Genomic DNA, 14,219 nt, shown 5'->3' with positions numbered 1-14,219 from the left:
ATACCACCACACACATACCACAACACACATACAACCACACACACAACCACACATACAACCACGCACAACCAAACACACACACAGAACCACAACCACAACCAACCACAACCACACCCAACCCCACACTCGCAATAACACACAACCACACACACATACCACCACACACATACAACCACACACACAACCACACACACAGAACCACACCCAACCACAACCCCACCCAACCCCACCTAACCGCACACCCAATCGCACACCCAACCGCACACACCACACACACCACACACACACCACACACACAACTGCACTCCCAACCGCACACCCAACCGCACACCCAACAGCACACCCAACCCCATACACCACACACACACCACACACACAACCACACTCCCAACCACACACAACCGCATACCCAACCGCACACCCAACTACACACAACCACATGTACAACCACACGCACAACCACACACAACCACACAAACAACCCTACACACAACCCCACAAATACCACACACAACCACACTCACAACTACAATAACACAACCACACACACAACCACACGCACAACCACATGCACAACCACACACACAACCACAACCAAACACACACAACCACACACACACAACCACACACACACAACCACAACCACACCCAACTCCACACACAACCCCACACACAACCCCACACACACATACAACCACCCACACACACAACCACCCAACCACAAACATACACAACTGCACACGCACACCCAATCGCACACCCAACCGCACAACCACACACACAACTGCTCACCTAACACACCTGCAACCACACCCAACACATCCACAACCACACTCACAACCACATCCACACTCGCAATTGCCCCCACAACCGCACCCACAACCGCACCTGCACACCACAACCACACCCACAACCACACAAATACAACCACACACACACAACCACATCCACAATCGCACCCACACCCACAACTGCACCCACACACTACAACCACACACAACCACACACACCTCACCCACAACCACACAAATACTACCCCACACACAATCCCACACACAACCCCACACATACAACCACACACAACCACACACACAACCACACAACTACAATAACACACAACCACACACAACCACATATACCACCACACACAACCACACACACACACACAACTACACCCACAACTACACTGACAACCACACACAACCACAACTAAACACCCACAATGACACAAATACAACCCCACACACAACCCCACACATACAACCACATACAACCACATACAACCACATACACAACCACACCCACAACCACACACAACCAAACACACACACAACCACACACACAGAACCACAACCAAACACAACCACAACCAACGCCACACCCAACCCCACACTCGCAATCACAACTGCACCCGCACACCACAACTACACACACAGCCACACACATAGCCACACACACCACAACCACACCACACCCAACCACACACACTACCTCACCTGCACCACACATATACAACCACACAAATACAACCCCACAAACAACCCCACACACAACCACACACACAACGACACACACAACCACACACAACCAAACTCACACAACCAACCACACACACAACCCCACACGCACAACCCCAACCACACACAACCCCACACCCAACCACACCCAACCCCACACCCAACTGCGTACCCAACCACACACACCACACACACACCCCACACACACACACACCACACACCCAACCGCACACACCCAACCGCACTCACAACCGCACACCCAACACCACACCCAACCGCACACCCAACCGCACACCCAACACCACACCCACAACCACACCCACAGCCACATGCACAACCACACGCACAACCACACACAACCACACACACAACCACATAAACAACCCCACAAATACCACATACACAACTACAATAACACAACCACACACACAACTACGCACACAACCACATGCACAACCAACCACACACAACCACACACACAGAACCACAACCACACACAACCCCACACACAACCCCACTCACACAACCACACACACAACCACACACACACACAACCACACACAACCCCACATACAACCACCCAACCACAACCATACACAATTGCACATGCACACCCAACCGCACACCCACAACCGCACATCCAACCGCACAACCACACACACACACAACCAAACACCCAACACACCCACAACCACACACACAACCACACACACAACCCCAAACACAACCACATCCACACTCGGAACCGCACCCGCACACCACAACCACACACATAGCCACACACACCACACACAACCACACAAATACAACCCCACACACAACCACACACAACCACATCTGCAATCGTACCCACACCCACAACTGCACCCGCACACCACAACCACACAGCCACACACACCACCCACACCCACACCCAACCACACACACAACCACACACACAACCTCACCCGCACCCACAACCACACAAATACAACCACACAAACACAACCCCACACACAACCCCACACATACAACCACACACAACCACACACAACCACACACACAACCACACACACAACCACATACACAACCACACACAACTACAATAACACACAACCATACATACCACCACACACATACAACCACACACACAACCACACCCACACACACAACCACAACCACACCGACAACCACACACACAACCAAACACACACAACCACACACAACCACACCCCACACACAACCCCACACACAACCACATCTGCAATCGCACCCACAACCTGCTCCCGCACACCACAGCCACACAACCACTCAAATACAACCACACAAATACAACCCCACACACAACCCCACACACAACCCCACACACAACCCTGCACACAACCCCACATACACCCATACACCCAACCGCACACACAACTGTACACCCAACCGCACACCCAACACATCCACAACCATACACACATCCACACACACAACCCCACACATAACCACATCTGCAATCGCACCCACAACTGCACCCGCACACCACAACCACCTACACCACACCCAACCCCACATACCACACACACAACCTCACCCGCACCCACAACCACACAAATACAACCCCACACACAACCCCACACACCACACACACAACTGCACCCGCACACCCAACCACACACCCAACCGTACACCCAACCACAACCATACCCACACAATCACACCCACACAACCACACACAACCACAACCATACACACAACCATATACACAACCACACCACCACACACACAACCACACACATCCGCACCCACCCACACACATCCACACACACCCGCACCCACACACACAACCACACACACAACCACAACCACACACATCCACTCACACAACCACACCCAACCACGCACACACAACTGCATACACAACCACACACCCAACCACACACCCACACAACCGCACCGCACCCACACAACCACACACACAACCACACACAACTACAATAAAACACAACCACACACACAACCACACATACCACTACACACATACAACCACACAGACACAACCACACACACACACAACCACACCCCACACCCAACCCCACACACAACCCCACACACAACCACATCTGCAATCACACCCACAACGGCACACCACAGCCACACACAACATAGCCACACACACAGCCACACAAACAGCCACACACACAGCCACACACAACCACACACAACCGCGTACACACAACTAAACACACACCCATCCACACATCCACACACACACGCACCAATGCAACCACACCCACACCGCACCCACACAACCACACACACAACCACACACAACTACAATAAAACACAACCACACACACAACCACACATACCACCACACACATACAACCACACACACATACACCCCACACCCAACCCCACACACAACCCCACACACAACCACATCTGCAATCACACCCACAACCACACACCACAGCCACACACACAGCCACACACAACCACACAAATACAACCCCACACCCAACCCCACACCCAACCCCCCACCCAACTGCACACCCAACTGCACACCCAACCGCACACACCCAACCGCACACACCCAACCGCACACACCCGAACACACACACCACACACACACCACACACACACCACCGCACTCCCAACCACACACACAACTGTACACTCAACCACACACCCAACACATCCACAACCACACACACATCTACACACACAACCCCACACACAACCACATCTGCAATCGCACCCACAACCACACCCGCACACCACAACCACACACAGCCACACACACCCAAAACCACACACAACCACACACACAACCACACACACAACCACACACACAACCCCACAAATCCAACCCCACACACAACCCCACACACTTCCACACACAACCACACACACCACACACACACCACAACCACACACCACACCCAACCACACCCACACCCACAACCACATCCCCACACAACCACACACACACAACCACACCCAACCGCAAACACAACCACACACAACCGCACACCACAACCACACACACAACTACAATGACACACACAATCACACACACACACACACACCCACAACTGCACCCACAACCACACACACAACCCCACACACAACCACCCAACCACAACCATACACATCTGCACACGCACACCCAACTGCACACCCACAACCGCACATCCAACTGCACAACCACACACACACACAACTGCACACCCAACACACCCACAACCACACACACAACCACACACACAACCCCACACACAACCACATCTACACTCACAACCGCACCCGCACACCACAACCACACACACAGCTACACACACACCACACAACCACACCACAACCACACAAATACAACCCTACACACAACCACACACAACCACATCTGCAATCGCACCTACAATTGCACCCGCACACCACAACCACACAGCCACACACACCATCCACACCACACCCAACCACACACACAACCACACACACAACCTCACCCGCACCCACAACCACACAAATACAACCACACAAATACAACCCCACACACAACCCCACACACAACCCCACACATACAACCACACACAACCCCACACAACCACACACACAACCACATACACAACCACACACACAACCACATACACAACCACACACAACTACAATAACACACAACCACACATACCACCACACGCATACAACCACACACACAACCACACCCACACACACAACCACACCAACAACCACACACACAACCACAACCAAACACACACAACCACACACAACCACACCCCACATACATCCCCACACACAACCACATCCGCAATCGCACCCACAACCTGCTCCCGCACACCACAGCCACACAACCACTCAAATACAACCACACAAATACAACCACACAAATACAACCCCACACACAACCCCACACACAACCCTGCACACAACCCCACACACAACCATACACCCAACCGCACACACAACTGTACACCCAACTGCACACCCAACACATCAGCAACCATACACACATCCATACACACAACCCCACACATAACCACATCCGCAATCGCACCCGCACCCACAACTGCACCCGCACACCATACCACACCCAACCCCACATACCACACACACAACCTCACCCGCACCCACAACCACACAAATACAACCCCACACACAACCTCACACACCACAAACACAACTGCACCTGCACACCCAACCACACACCCAACCGCACACCCAACCACACACCTAACCGCACACCCAACTACAACCATACCCACACAATCACACCCACACAACCACACACAACCACAACCATACACACAACCACACCACCACACACACAACCACACCACCACACACACAACCACACATATCTGCACCCACCCACACACATCCACACACCCGCACCCACACACTCAACCACACACCCAACACATCCACAACCACACACACATCTACACACACAACCCCACACACAACCACATCTGCAATCGCACCCACAACCACACCCGCACACCACAACCACACACAGCCACACACACCCAAAACCACACACAACCACACACACAACCACACACACAACCACACACACAACCCCACAAATCCAACCCCACACACAACCCCACACACTTCCACACACAACCACACACACCACACACACACCACAACCACACACCACACCCAACCACACCCACACCCACAACCACATCCCCACACAACCACACACACACAACCACACCCAACCGCAAACACAACCACACACAACCGCACACCACAACCACACACACAACTACAATGACACACACAATCACACACACACACACACACCCACAACTGCACTCACAACCACACACACAACCCCACACACAACCACCCAACCACAACCATACACATCTGCACACGCACACCCAACTGCACACCCACAACCGCACATCCAACTGCACAACCACACACACACACAACTGCACACCCAACACACCCACAACCACACACACAACCACACACACAACCCCACACACAACCACATCTGCACTCACAACCGCACCCGCACACCACAACCACACACACAGCCACACACACACCACACAACCACACCACAACCACACAAATACAACCCTACACACAACCACACACAACCACATCTGCAATCGCACCTACAATTGCACCCGCACACCACAACCACACAGCCACACACACCACCCACACCACACCCAACCACACACACAACCACACACACAACCTCACCCGCACCCACAACCACACAAATACAACCACACAAATACAACCCCACACACAACCCCACACACAACCCCACACATACAACCACACACAACCCCACACAACCACACACACAACCACATACACAACCACACACACAACCACATACACAACCACACACAACTACAATAACACACAACCACACATACCACCACACGCATACAACCACACACACAACCACACCCACACACACAACCACACCAACAACCACACACACAACCACAACCAAACACACACAACCACACACAACCACACCCCACATACATCCCCACACACAACCACATCCGCAATCGCACCCACAACCTGCTCCCGCACACCACAGCCACACAACCACTCAAATACAACCACACAAATACAACCACACAAATACAACCCCACACACAACCCCACACACAACCCTGCACACAACCCCACACACAACCATACACCCAACCGCACACACAACTGTACACCCAACTGCACACCCAACACATCAGCAACCATACACACATCCATACACACAACCCCACACATAACCACATCCGCAATCGCACCCGCACCCACAACTGCACCCGCACACCATACCACACCCAACCCCACATACCACACACACAACCTCACCCGCACCCACAACCACACAAATACAACCCCACACACAACCTCACACACCACAAACACAACTGCACCTGCACACCCAACCACACACCCAACCGCACACCCAACCACACACCTAACCGCACACCCAACTACAACCATACCCACACAATCACACCCACACAACCACACACAACCACAACCATACACACAACCACACCACCACACACACAACCACACCACCACACACACAACCACACATATCTGCACCCACCCACACACATCCACACACACCCGCACCCACACACATAACCACACACACAACCACAACCACACAACCACACTCACATCCACTCACACAACCACACCCAACCGCGCACACACAACTGCACACACAACCACACACCCAACCACACACCGGCACCCATGCAACCGCACCCACACCGCACCCACACAACCACACACACAACCACACACAACTACAATAAAACACAACCACACACACAACCACACATACCACCACACACATACAACCACACACACACAACCCCACACACAACCACACCCCACACCCAACCCCACACACAACCACATCTGCAATCACACCCACAACCGCACACCACAGCCACACACACAGCCACACACAGCCACACCCAACCGCACACACACAACTACACACACACCCATCCACACATCCACACACACCCGCACCCACACCGCACCCACACAACCACACACAACTACAATAAAACACAACCACATACACAACCACACATACCACCACACACATAAAACCACACACACACACACACCACACCCAACCCCACACCCATCCCCACACACAACCCCACACACAACCACATCTGCAATCATACCCACAACCGCACACCACAGCCACACACACAGCCACACACACAGCCACACACAACCACACACCTCACACACAACCACACAAATACAACCCCACACCCAACCCCACACCCAACCCCCCACCCAACCCCCCATCCAACCGCACACTCAACTGCACACCCAACTGCACACTCCCAACCGCACACACCCTAACACACACACCACACACACACCACATACACACACCACCGCACTCCCAACCACACACACAACTGTACACCCAACCACACACTCAACACATCCACAACCACACACACATCCACACACACAACCACATCTGCAATCGCAACCACAACCACACCCGCACACCACAACGACACACAGTCACACACACCCAAAACCACACACAACCACACACACAACCACACACACAACCACACACACAACCACACCCACAACCCCACAAATACAACCCCACACACAACCCCACACACAACCCCACACACTTCCACACACAACCACACACACCACACACACACACCACAACAACACAACACACCCACACCACAACCACACACCACACCCAACCACACCTGCACCCACAACCACACCCCCATACAACCACACACACACAACCACACACAACCGCACACACAACCACACACAACTGCAAACCACAACCATACACACAACTACCATGACACACAATCACACACACACACACACATAACTGCACCCACAACCACACACACAACCACACACACACAACCAACCACACACAACTGCACATGCACACACCCAACCGCACACCCAACCACAACTATACCCACACAACCACACCACCATACACACAACCACACCACCACACACCCAACCACACACCCAACCACAAACTGAGCCGCACACCCAACCACAACCATTCCCACACAACCACACCCACACAACCACACACAACCACAACCATACACACAACCATACACACAACCATACACACAACCACACACACAACCACACACACAACCACACACAACCACACACACACACACATACACAACCACACACAACTACAATAACACACAACCACACATACCACCACATACATACAACTATACAAACAACCACACCAACAACCACACACACAACCACAACCAAACACACACAACCACACACAACCACACCCCACACACAACCCCACATACAACCAAATCCGCAATTGCACCCACAACCTGCTCCCGCACACCACAACCACACAACCACTCAAATACAACCACACAAATACAACCACACAAATACAACCCCACACACAACCACACACACAACCGCACACCCAACGCACACACAACTGTACGCCCAACCACACACCCAACACATCCATAACCATACAAACATCCACACACACAACCCCACACATAACCACATCTGCAATCGCACCCACACCCGCACACCACAACCACCAATACCACACCCAACCCCACACATCACACACACAACCTCACCTGCACCCACAACCACACATACAACCCCACACACCACAACCACACCACCACACCACCACACACCCAACCACACACCCAACCACACACCCAACCACACACCCAACTGCACACCCAACCACACACCCAACCGCACACCCAACCATAACCATACCCACACAATCACACCCACACAACCACATACAACCTCAACCATACACACAACCACATACACAACCACACCACCACAACCACACCACCACACACACAACCACACACACACACAACCACACCCCACACCCAACCCCACACACAACCCCACACACAACCACATCTGCAATCACACCCACAACCGCACACCACAGCCACACACACAGCCACACACACAGCCACACACAACCACACCCAACTGCGCACACACAACTGCACACACACCCAACCATACATCCACACATACCCGCACCCACGCAACCGCACCCACATCGCACCCACACAACCACACACACAACCACACACAACTACAATAAAACACAACCACGCACACAACCACACATACCACCACACACATACAACCACACACATACCACATCCCACACCCAACCCCACACACAACCACATCTGCAATCACACCCACAAACGCACACCACAGCCACACACACAGCCACACACACAGCCACACACAACCACACACCTCACACACAACCACACAAATACAACCCCACACCCAACCCCACATCCAACCCCACACCCAACCCCCCACCCACCTGCACACACTTAACCGCACACACTTAACTGCACACACCCAACCGCACACACCCAAACACACACACCACACACACACACTACCGCACTCCCAACCACACACGCAAATGTACACCCAACCACACACCCAACACATCCACAACCACACACACATCCACACACACAACCCCACACACAACCCCACACACAACCACATCTGCAATCGCACCCACAACCACACCTGCAAACTACAACCACACACAGCCACACACACCCAAAACCACACACAACCACACACACAACCACACCCACAACCCTACAAATACAACCCCACACACAACCCCACACACAACCCCACACACTTCCACACACAACCACACACACCACACACACACCACAACCACACACCACACCCAACCACACCTGCACCCACAACCACACCCCCACACACACACAACCACACACAACCGCACATACATCCACACACAACCGCACACCACAACCACACACACAACTACAATGACACACACAATCACACACACACACACCCACAACTACACCCACAACCACACACAACCACACACACACAACCAACCACAACCATAAACAACTGCACACGCACACACCCAACCGCACACCTAACCTCACACCCAACCACAACCATACCCACACAACCACACCCACACAACCATACACACAACCACACCACCACACACCTAACGACACACCCAACTGCACACCCAACTGCACACCCAACCCCACAAAACCACACACAACCATACACACAACCATGCACACAACCACACACACAACCGCACACACAACCACACACACAACCACATACACAACCACACACACAACCACTCACAACTACAATAACATACAACCACACATACCACCACACACATACAACCTCACCAACAACCACACCAACAACCACACACACAACCACAACCAAACACACACAACCACACACAACCACACCCCACACACAACCCCACACACAACCACATCCACAATTGCACCCACAACCTGCTCCCGCACACCACAACCACACAACCACTCAAATACAACCACACAAATATAACCACACAAATACAACCCCACACACAACCCCACACACAACCCCACACACAACCCCACACACAACCACACACCCAACCGCACACCCAACCGCACACACAACTGTACACCCAACTGCACACCCAACACATCCACAACCATATACACATCCACACACACAACCCCACACATAACCACATCCGCAATCGCACCCACACCCACAACTGCACCCGCACACCACAACCACCAACACCACACCCAACCACACCCAACCACACACACCACACACACAACCTCACCCGCACCCACAAACACACAAATACAACCCCACACACCACACACACAACTGCACCCGCACACCACAACCACACCACCACACACCCAACCACACACCCAACCACACACCTGACCGCACACACAACCACAACCATACCCACACAATCACACCCACACAACCACACACAACCACAACCATACACACAACCATATACACAACCATACCACCACACACACAACCACACACATCCACACACACACCCCCGCACCCACCCACACACACACAACCACACACACAACCACAACCACACAACCACACACACATCCACTCACACAACCACATCCAACCGCGCACACACAACTGCACACACAACCACACACCAAACCATACACCCGCACTCACGCAACTGCACCCACACCGCGCCCACACAACCACACACACAACCACACACAACTACAATAAAACACAACCACACACACAACCACACATACCACCACACACATACAACCACACACACACAACCACACACACAACCGCACCCACATGCAACCACACCCCACACCCAACCCCACACACAACCACATCTGCAATTACACCCACAACCACACACCACAGCCACACACACAGCCACACACACAGCCACACACAACCACACCCAACCACGCACACACAACTGCACACACACCCAACCACACATCCACACCTACCCGCACCCACGCAACCGCACCCTCACCGCACCCACACAACCACACACACAACCATACACAACTACAATAAAACACAACCACACACACATCACACATACCACCACACACATACAACCACACACACATACACCACACCCCACACCCAACCCCACACCCAACCCCACACACAACCACATGTGCAATCACACCCACAACCGCACACCACAGCCACACACACAGCCATACACACAGCCACACACAACCACACCCACAACCACACACCTCACACACAACCACACAAATACAACCCCACACCCAACCCCCCACCCAACCGCACACCCAACCGCACACCCAACCGCACACCCAACCGCGTACACCCAACCGCACACACCCAACCACACACACCCAACCGCACACACCCAAACACACACACCACACACACATACACTACCGCACTCCCAACCACACACAACTGTATACCCAACCACACACACAAAACATCCACAACCACACACACATCCACACACACAACCCCACACACAACCATATCTGCAATCGCACCCACATACACACCCGCACACCACAACCACCCACAGCCACACACACCCAAAACCACACACAACCACACACACAACCCCACAAATACAACCCCACACACAACCACACACACAACCCCACACACTTCTACACACAACCACACATACCACACACACACACCACCAACACACACCACACCCAACCACACCCGCACCCACAACCACACCCCACCCCCACACAACCACACACACACACAACCACACACACACAACCACACCCCACACCCAACCCCACACACAACCACATCTGCAATCACACCCACAACCGCACACCACAGCCACACACCCAGCCACACATCCACACTCACCCGCACCCACGCAACTGCACCCACACAACTACACACACAACCACACACAACTACAATAAAACACAACCACACACACAACCACACATACCACCACACACCACACACAACCACACCACAACCACACAAATACAACCCCACACTCAACCACACACAACCACATCTGCAATCGCACCCAGAACTGCACCCGCACACCACAACCACACAGCCACACACACCACCCACACCACACCCAACCACACACACAACCACAAACACAACCTCACCTGCACCCACAACCACACAAATACAACCACACAAATACATCCCCACACACAACCCCACACACAACCCCACACACACAACCACACACAACCACACACAACCACACACACAACCACATACACAACCACACACAACCACATACACAACCACACACAACTACAATAACACACAACCACACATACCACCACACACATACAACCACACACACAACCACACCCACACACACAACCACACCGACAACCACACACACAACCAAACATACACAACCACACACAACCACACCCCGCACACAACCCCACACACAACCACATCCGCAATCGCACCCACAACCTGCTCCCGCACACCACAACCACACAACCACTCAAATACAACCACACAGATACAACCACACAAATACAACCCCACACACAACCACACACACAACCGCACACCCAACGCACACACAACTGTACGCCCAACCGCACACCCAACACATCCACAACCATACAAACATCCACACACACAACTCCACACATAACCACATCTGCAATCGCACCCGCACCCACAACTGCACCCGCACACCACAACCACCAACACCACACCCAACCCCACACACCACACACACAACCTCACCTGCACCCACAACCACAC

This window comes from Triturus cristatus, chromosome 1_1 (assembly GCF_964204655.1).
Source record: "Triturus cristatus chromosome 1_1, aTriCri1.1, whole genome shotgun sequence".
In the NCBI taxonomy this organism is placed as follows: domain Eukaryota; kingdom Metazoa; phylum Chordata; class Amphibia; order Caudata; family Salamandridae; genus Triturus; species Triturus cristatus.
This window is presented reverse-complemented; position numbering follows the sequence as displayed.